Genomic DNA, 8,503 nt, shown 5'->3' with positions numbered 1-8,503 from the left:
AAGATGATGGCTATGTGAGGATTCCAGCCCGTACTGACTTAAAACAAGTAGCTTTCCTGTCCCTGGGGCCCCTAGATCAGGCATCCAGAGAGTTTTACTCCCTGACAGGCAGGGTCGATGCCCCTACTCAGCCTTGAAGCAGTTACAGAAGACAGACCATCGCCCTTCTGTTTCCCGTAAGAATATGGAAGTAAAATCTCTGAAGGGGGAATGAAACAGGAGGGAAGGGGGCAGGGTACAACCTCTAAAAGAATGACATAGCCCTAGGACATGACATAAACTGATTAGAACCAAATGGGTCCAAGATGGCGGACAAGTCAACTTCCACTAGACCTTGAGCCTCAGTATATGCTCACTGTAACAAATCAGCAAGCTAAGTGACACACCCACAGGCACCATGACAGTTCCAAGGCCAGGATCATAAGATTCAAAAAGTGGGTGGTAGCCCAATTTCTGGAAATCCCCGCCCCTTCACAAAATAGCTGGAATACCCCTCCCGCTCATTAGCCTATGAAATTACCCACCCCTATAAAAACTGACAACCCCATACCCTGGTGCCTTTCTCACCTTCTGAGATGGCCCACACTGTCTGTGGAGTGTGTTTCTCTTTAAATAAATCCAGTTCTTACCTATCACTTTGTTTCCCACTGAATTCTTTTTTTTTTTTTTTTTTTTGTGGTGCGTAGGCCACTCACTGTTGTGGCCTCTCCCATTGCGGAGCACAGGCTCCGGACGCGCAGGCTCAGCGGCCATGGCTCACGGGCCTAGCCGCTCCGCGGCATGTGGGATCTTCCCGGACGGGGCACGAACCCGTGTCCCCTGCATCGGCAGGCGGACTCTCAACCACTGCGCCACCAGGGAAGCCCTTTTTTTAAAAAAATTACTTAATTTCTTTATTTATGCTTGCATTGGGTCTTCGTTGCTGCACACGGGCTTTCCTCTAGGTTCCACAACATGTGGGATCTTCCTGGACCAGGGATCGAACCCATGACCCCTGCATCGTCAAGTGGATTCCTAACCACTGCACCACCAGGGAAGCCCCTCTCACTGAATTCTTTCTGTGATGAGACATCAAGAACCTGAGCTTCATTAAATCCTAAAACCAGGTGTTTTATCTCAGTTGGAAGACCGCGGGTTTTGGCCGGGTTCGAGTCCTGGCTTCGTGGGTTAGAGTCCCAATCTGAGGTGCACGGTTTCAGGACCACTGGCCTGCAGGACCCAGAGTCCCTTCTAAAGTCCCCACCAAGCTGATCTTGGCTTCTGTAAGGAAAGAGCCAAGGAGGCTGGCACTCTGGGATTCTCTGTTTCTGATTCTGTAAGGTTAGTATTCTTAGTTTATTTCTAGGCTCCAGAATCAGACAGACTTACTTTTAAAATCTATATTCTCTGCTGTGTGACCTTGGGCAAATTATTTAACCTCTTTGAGCCTCAGTGTTCTCAACTGTCAAACATCTTTTTGTATAGTGAGAATGAAATAAGTCAATATATAAGCATTAACCATTTGTTGAATTGGAAAAAAAAAACCCACCTGAATACGTTAGTTTTAAAATTCTGTAAAACACGAAGATTGGAGGTTATTTCATCAGAGGGGACGATGTGAAAGCAATGGAGTCCTTGGTGACTGCCGAAAACCACTGCTGCTTCTAGCTCCTGCTTCTCTGAGTTTGCTCTGGGCTCTGTCCTTACGCGACGTCCCCACCCCCACCCCACCCCACCCCCCAGGCCTGGGCTAGAGCGTCAACTCCAGGAATCGAGAGGGAAGAACTGCGCAGAGAAAGGAAAGGGGAGTGTCCCAGGCAGCTCCCTCTGGTGGCCTGTCTGAGACCTGCACCCAGCCCGGAGCTTGGCCTGCAGCTCCGTTCTTGCGGCGCGGCGCGGCGCCCCGGTTCGCCCATCCCTCAGATGGGAACTCACGTTCCAGCCCCGCCTATGTAGCCGCTTGCCACCTTGTACAGCAGTCGAAGACTGAGGAGCCACGGGGGCCAGGGCTGGGTTTGCTCCACCTCTGGGTGCACTGTGGCCAGGACTGTGGTGTTTTTCTAACAAACGCTGGCTTAAAATTGTGTGGGAGCGGACCCTGAGCTCTGAGGCCTGGGGCTCACCCCATGGGCTGCCCTAATCTTTTGAGCCACTCTCTCAGCATCCAGTTGCCTTTGTCCCAGAGTTTTATTATTCCTGTCATCTCTCACCCCCATCTCCTAGAGAATGGGCTTCCCACCAGATGATTTAGCTCCCTGCCAGGAGTAAGCAAGCTGTTTGGGCAGGTCTATCAAGTAATTATATTCATTCTCCCTTTTTTTTTTTTTCTGAACCAGAATCACTCTGCGGAGGAGTGGGAAGAGGACAGAGTCTGGAATAGGGCTTTTGAGTGCAAGTCCCAGGTTCTGCCACCCACTCTCCAGGCATCATTTTCCCCATCTGTGAAATGGGTTAGTGATTGGCCCTGCCCTGCTTTCCTCGCGATAAGGTTGTGATCAGTACATGAGGTATGGGTGTGAGATGTAAGATCTGTGTAAACTTTAAAGTGTTGCCCAGACCTGATGATGCAGCAGAATCATCTGGATTTGTTTGTTTTCAAAATCTGAAAACTACCATCCCATGCGCGCGCACACACACACAGACACACACACACACACACACAAAATAGTGGAAGCTGGAAACTTATGTAATATTGAAGGAAAATTCTGGTACATTTAATAGAAACAAGATTTCTGGGCCTTTCTGGTGCTTGGTGAAGGTTTGTGCTTCATGCCACAGAGCAAGCCATGTGGAGCTGGCTGCGAGCTAGGCGTCTGCAGCCTCATTTATAGGGGTTCCCAGACCCTCAGTTAGAAGGAGCCTCCCGATCTCCGACTCATCTTTCAGCTGCGGAAGCATGCTCTGGGAGGTGGGACTTGCCCTTCTATAGCCAGTGGGGCTGCTGTTGGGGTGGGTGAAGTGGGGCACAGACTTAGACACAGCGTGTAAGTCAGAGCAGAGGTGGGACCCTGCCAAGGAGCTGGAGAGGAAGAGTTGGACCCTCCCAGGGAACGCTGGCCCCTTCAGGCCTGTTAGTGCACACACCTGCCTCCTGAGGGGTAGGGGAGGGAGGGTCCTGTTGCGCAACTGTAAGTCTCAAGAGCTGGTTTCTTGCTGAGCTTGCTGTGCAGCCTTAGGAAAGTCCCTTAACCTCTCTGGGTCTCCATTTAACCGTCAATAAAATGGATGTATTTTATTTTTTGGATGTGTATTGATAACCAACTATGTGCCAGGCAACAACCTGGGTGCTAGGGACCCTTTGAAGAGCAAATGTAGGCACAGTTCTTACCCTCAGTGTAAAGTGGAAGCTGGAAAAATAAACAGAAAATAAACGTGATGAGTGTCACTCTGGAGGGAAGACGAGGTATTGGGTGAGCACAGAGGAGGTGCATCTAACCTTGCCTGGAGAAGGATGGGGAAGGTGGTCGGGGAGGCTTCCCGGAGGAGGTGGCAGGAACACTGAGGCAGGAAGGATAAGTGGGAGGAATCAGGCTGGTGGGTGTGAGGACAGGCGAGCATTCACTGACTCCTCGCCTACTCCTTCGAGTGTCACCTTCCTTTAGAACATATTAACAAAGGGAAGTTCCGTGTAGTCACTCCCGAGGGGTCTGCTCCAAACCTAAGACACACTCCCTCCAAACACCCATCCTGTTCCCCACCCCCATGTGTCTGCAGAGATGTCAGATGGGGCCAGCCAGGGAAATTACAGTGTTTGTGTCTGTGTGTGTGTAGATTATTTTTAAAGCTTGAGCTAAGTATGACTTTGTCCACAGTCTGCGGGAATTACTAAAAGGCGACACCTTTCCCAGGGTCCCCTGTGTTCCAGACTGGCTTCCCTCTTCCCTGCTCTCCTCTGACTGCTCTCACCTGCCCCCACCCAGTGCCTGGCCTCCCACCAGTCTCAGTTCGCTGCTTGTAAGTCCCTGGGTCTGGAGGAAAGGCCCTGAGGGAAGGAGAAGGCCCCTAGCAGGACAGTGGGTCTAGGTCTTTACTCTCCAGGTTCCCAGCTGGGGCTGTGGAGAGACAAGGGGAGTCCCGGCGTGAGAGGTGTGTCTGTCTGGGGACCTGCAAGTCGTTTGTCTGGGCTGAGAGGAGAGTGAGAGGCTGAGGGGAGACAGGCCAAGCCTGCTGGGTGGCCGTGAGACAAAAATATAACAAGAGATGAGCTCATGTGCAGGGTGGCACCTCATAAACTTTAAAATACCGGGCACGTGTGTTTCCTTTCAACTGTGCCTGGTCCCTTCAGACTGACCCTCCTCAAGGAGGCTCTGGCTGTCTGGCTTTGTCATTTGGCATCTTTGCATCTTCAGCTGCTCATGTCCCATGACTAGGTTAGCAGTTCTTTCACCAGGAAAGCCAGAGGGGGTGGAGGAGGGGCGACAGGGCTGGGGAAACCCAGCCTGTGACTTGGTTGTTTTGGTTATCTACTGCTGTGTAAGAAACCACTCCGATGTATAGTGGCTCGGCACAGCAGTCATTTTATTTGCTCACTATTCTGCAATCAGGACTGGTTGGTTCTTCTGCTGCTTTTGCTGCAGTCACTTATGTGTGTAAAGGGTTGGATGGGGTTTGCTATCTGCTGGGATACTGGATGGCGTAGCTTTTCTCTCTGTATCTGGCCTTAGGGCTTCTCCACATGGTCTCACCAGACTCTGTACATGGCAGCTCTGGATTCCCAAGATTGCAAAAGGGAAACCTGCCAGAACTTAAGACTTAGGTCTGGAACTGACCCAGAGCCACTTCTATTGCATTCGATTGATTAAAGCAAACCACAGGCCCAGCCCAGATTCAAGAGGATGGTTCTACACAGGGTGATAATACCAGATGTAGTTCGTTAGGGGTCACCAATATAACAGGATATCACAGTGGTTGGTAGAGAAGGCAGCATATGTAAAACACCTTATCCTTCAACTACCTTCTTTATGTCTCACAATCTTGCCTCTAGGATCATAATGTTAAGCAACTGTCCTATCAACATATCACCTTAAAATCACTGTTTTTAAGTCTTTTTTTCATGTTTATTTTATTTTTTATTTATTTATTTTTGGCTGTGTTGGGTCTTCGTTGCTGCATGCGGGCTTTCTCTAGTTGCAGCAAGCGGGGGCTACTCTTCGTTGCGGTGCACGAGCTTCTCACTGCAGTGGCTTCTCTTGTTGTGGAGCATGGGTTCTAGGCACACGGGCTTCAGTAGTTGTGGCACGCAGGCTCAGTAGTTGTGACGCATGGGCTTAGTTGCTCCGTGGCATGTGGGATCTTCCCGGACCAGGGATCAAACCTGTGTCCCCTGCGTTGGCAGGCGGATTCTTAACCACTGTGCCACCAGAGAAGTCCCAAAATCAGCTTTTAGAGTGCATCACATCCGGGTCCCTCCCTATCTAGCAAGGACATCAGACAACAATCACAGCTAAAGCCAAAGAGTAACGGTAGAATTTCAGACAGAGAGTGAGGCTGTCTGGGAGAGTGAGAAGAGTCGCAAGTTTTCCCTGCATCTCAACTTGCAGCAGGTCAGCCGTTCCATCTTTGACTGCCAGGCCTGGGGAGGATGGTCATGGGGATGTTTCCTCAGCACTGAGTGTTGGGAGGAAGCTGTGTGGTGAGGCCATTTTGAAATGTTCTGGTGCAGAGGGTAGAACCTCGTTTCAGTCAAATTCCTAAGCATAACAGCTTCTATGAGATCACCTGCTGAGAGCCAATGGCCACCAAAGAAACCCTGTCTGAGAATGTTTTGAGTCACAGCATGCTTATAAGCTTGACAAAAGAAAGAATTTAAAAAAAAAAAAGGTAAGGTTGACCCTTGAACAACACGTGTTTGAACCACATGGGTCCACTTATATGCAGATTTCTTTCACTAAACGTGTACTACGTGATCCATGGTTGGTTGAAACCACAGATGCGGAGCCATGGATACGGAAGGCTGGCTGTAAAGTTATACTAGGATCTTCGACTGCTTGGGGGGTTGGCTTCCCTAACTCCTGAGTTGTTCAAGAGTCAATTGCATTTCATATTATTTATTATATGCCACTTATTATATGCCAGGCACAATTCTAAATGTTCTATGTACATTGACTTTCCCACAACAACTCTTTGAGGTGGCTACCATATCCATTATACAGATGTGGAAACTGAGGCTCAGAGAGAAGCTGAGGGACTTCCTTGGTGGTCCACTCGTAAAGAATCCGCCTTCCAATGCACGGAACGCGGGTTTGATCCCTGGTGGGGGAACTAAGATCCCACATTCCACGGGGAAATTAAGCCCGTGCACCACAACTACTGAGCCTGCACGCCACAACTAGAGAGAGGCCCATGTACTGCAATGAAGAGCCTGCACGCCACAACGAAGATCCCACATGCTGTGACGAAGACCCGATGCAGCCAAAAAAAAAAAAAAAAAAAGGGAGGGAGAGAGAGGCTGAGTGGCTTAGCTGGAAGTAGCAGAGCTGCCCTTGAGCCAGGCAGCCTCCCTTTGGAGCCTGTGCCTTACCCACTGGCTCTTCTGCCCGAAGGAGCCCTTGCATCAGTGTCTTAATGTTATTAGAGAACCTAGCTTTTCTCAGCCCAGCGTAGGGCTTTTTGTCCTTTGCCAGAGCAGGAGGTCCGACGTCTCGAATAATCACTCAACTTTGGAAAAGTTGCTTCCTCTAAGAATCAACTAATTAAAACATTTTTCTTGTCTTGACACTTCTGTTCTCAAAGCAGTTTCTCTTTTTCTGTCTTTCTGTATCATTCCTGTATTTAATAATTATATATACATGTTACATGTACATATGTGTATATGTCAAGAAACATAAATGTATGCTTGTGTTCCTAATTTGGAATATTTTGACTAATGGGTATGCCAAATAAAATAATAAATAGCTTTTGGAATTAAACAGTAAACACAGGAAGACTTTCCCACCCAGCTCAACAAACACAATAATCCCCATAAATACAATCACTGGGAGTTAAATAAATAAAAGAGAAGAATAAACACAGGGCATGTAACTTAACTAGATGGTTATTTGCTGTCGCCAGATGTTAAGTCTGGACCAACATTAGGTAGTGACACGAAGAGCAACGATCATTGCAATGAGCTGCCTGCAAGCACTGGCACTGGTGTGTGTTGGGCAGTAGTGGACGCTGCCACCACTGGACATTTTCCCTTTGTGGATATCAGCCATTGGTGAGGGCTGTCATTGATGGACGTTAGGTACTGATAAATATGAGGTATCAGTGGACATTTGCTCCTTGGTCAAATTAGCCCACACAGAACACTGAGCATCAGTGGGCAAGCCCTGTTAGCCTATGATGACCTCTACTGTCTTGGTGGACATTAGGTACGAGTAGAGGTAGGCCTCTGCCCCCCACATGCCTGGCAGTCTTGTCCAGAGAAACATCCTATGAGCTGGTTTGGAGGCAGTTGGTAGGTGTTAGTATCTCCATTGCCATCTGCCCTCTCTCTCCAAGAGGGCAACCCTTTGGCCCCTTGGCCATGACAATTTGGGGAAATCAGGGGGTGGTATGATAACACCCATGGAGGGAAATTACTGGATTTGAAAGAGTCTAATCAGCTCCCTGAGCTACAGAGGGTTTGGGTTTCATACAAATCCATACAGATGCTCTTTTGCCATATTGACCAACACAGGGTGTTTGCTTCTTCCTTCTCTGTAATGGTACGATTAAAGCACAGCAGGGCTGGCTTCATGGGCAGTGGGACCTTAGAAGGGTCCCATGCTTGGTTTAAGGCTCTGCTCTCGCCATCTTGAAATTCTTAATAATTTTGAACAAAAGACCTCACATTTTCATTTTACCCTAGGTTCCACCAATTATATAGCCAGATCTGAAGCACAGAATCCTGGCCATGTGGCCACGTCACCTGCCATGTGACCTTGGGCTGCTCCTCTCTGGGCCTCCATCTTCCCATCTGTGAAATGGGGCCAGGAGGGGAAGGATTTTATCTTTGACTTTTCATGCTCTAGGATCTAGAATCCATGGTCTGATTGGAGATACTTAGAGCTGCGTAACTCCACCCCCCCTTTTTTTTCCAACAGAAAAATAAATGGAGTCCTAGTGTTTTTGGTTTCTTAGAGCACCTCTGCCCTCTCTGACACATGTGATCTGCACAGCTGGCCCGGTCACTGAGGTAGGACATTCAGGAATGAGAGACTTGCCATATGACAGATGAAACCAGGCACAGGCTGCTTTCCTCAGCTGTACGGTGACAATAACATCCAGGGCAGTTGTGGAGAGGAAATGATAGCATGTACACCAAGTCCAAGGACATGTGCCCAGTAAACGGCAACTGAATTATTAATGAAGTGCAGTGAAATGTTTGTGACCCAGCCTGTGCTATGATGGCAAACTGTACTCAGATGTTTCCCCATCTCTAAAACTCAACTGACATGTGTGTTGAAAGTCTATTCCGTGTTAGGTACACAGGGCAAAGATCCTGAAAACGATACTATTGTTCCTCAATTCTACCATCCTAAAGCTTTACAAAATCTTTCAG

Source organism: Globicephala melas, chromosome 8 (assembly GCF_963455315.2).
Source record: "Globicephala melas chromosome 8, mGloMel1.2, whole genome shotgun sequence".
NCBI lineage: Eukaryota > Metazoa > Chordata > Mammalia > Artiodactyla > Delphinidae > Globicephala > Globicephala melas.
The sequence above is the reverse complement of the archived record's forward strand: the minus strand, read 5'-3'. Positions refer to the sequence as shown.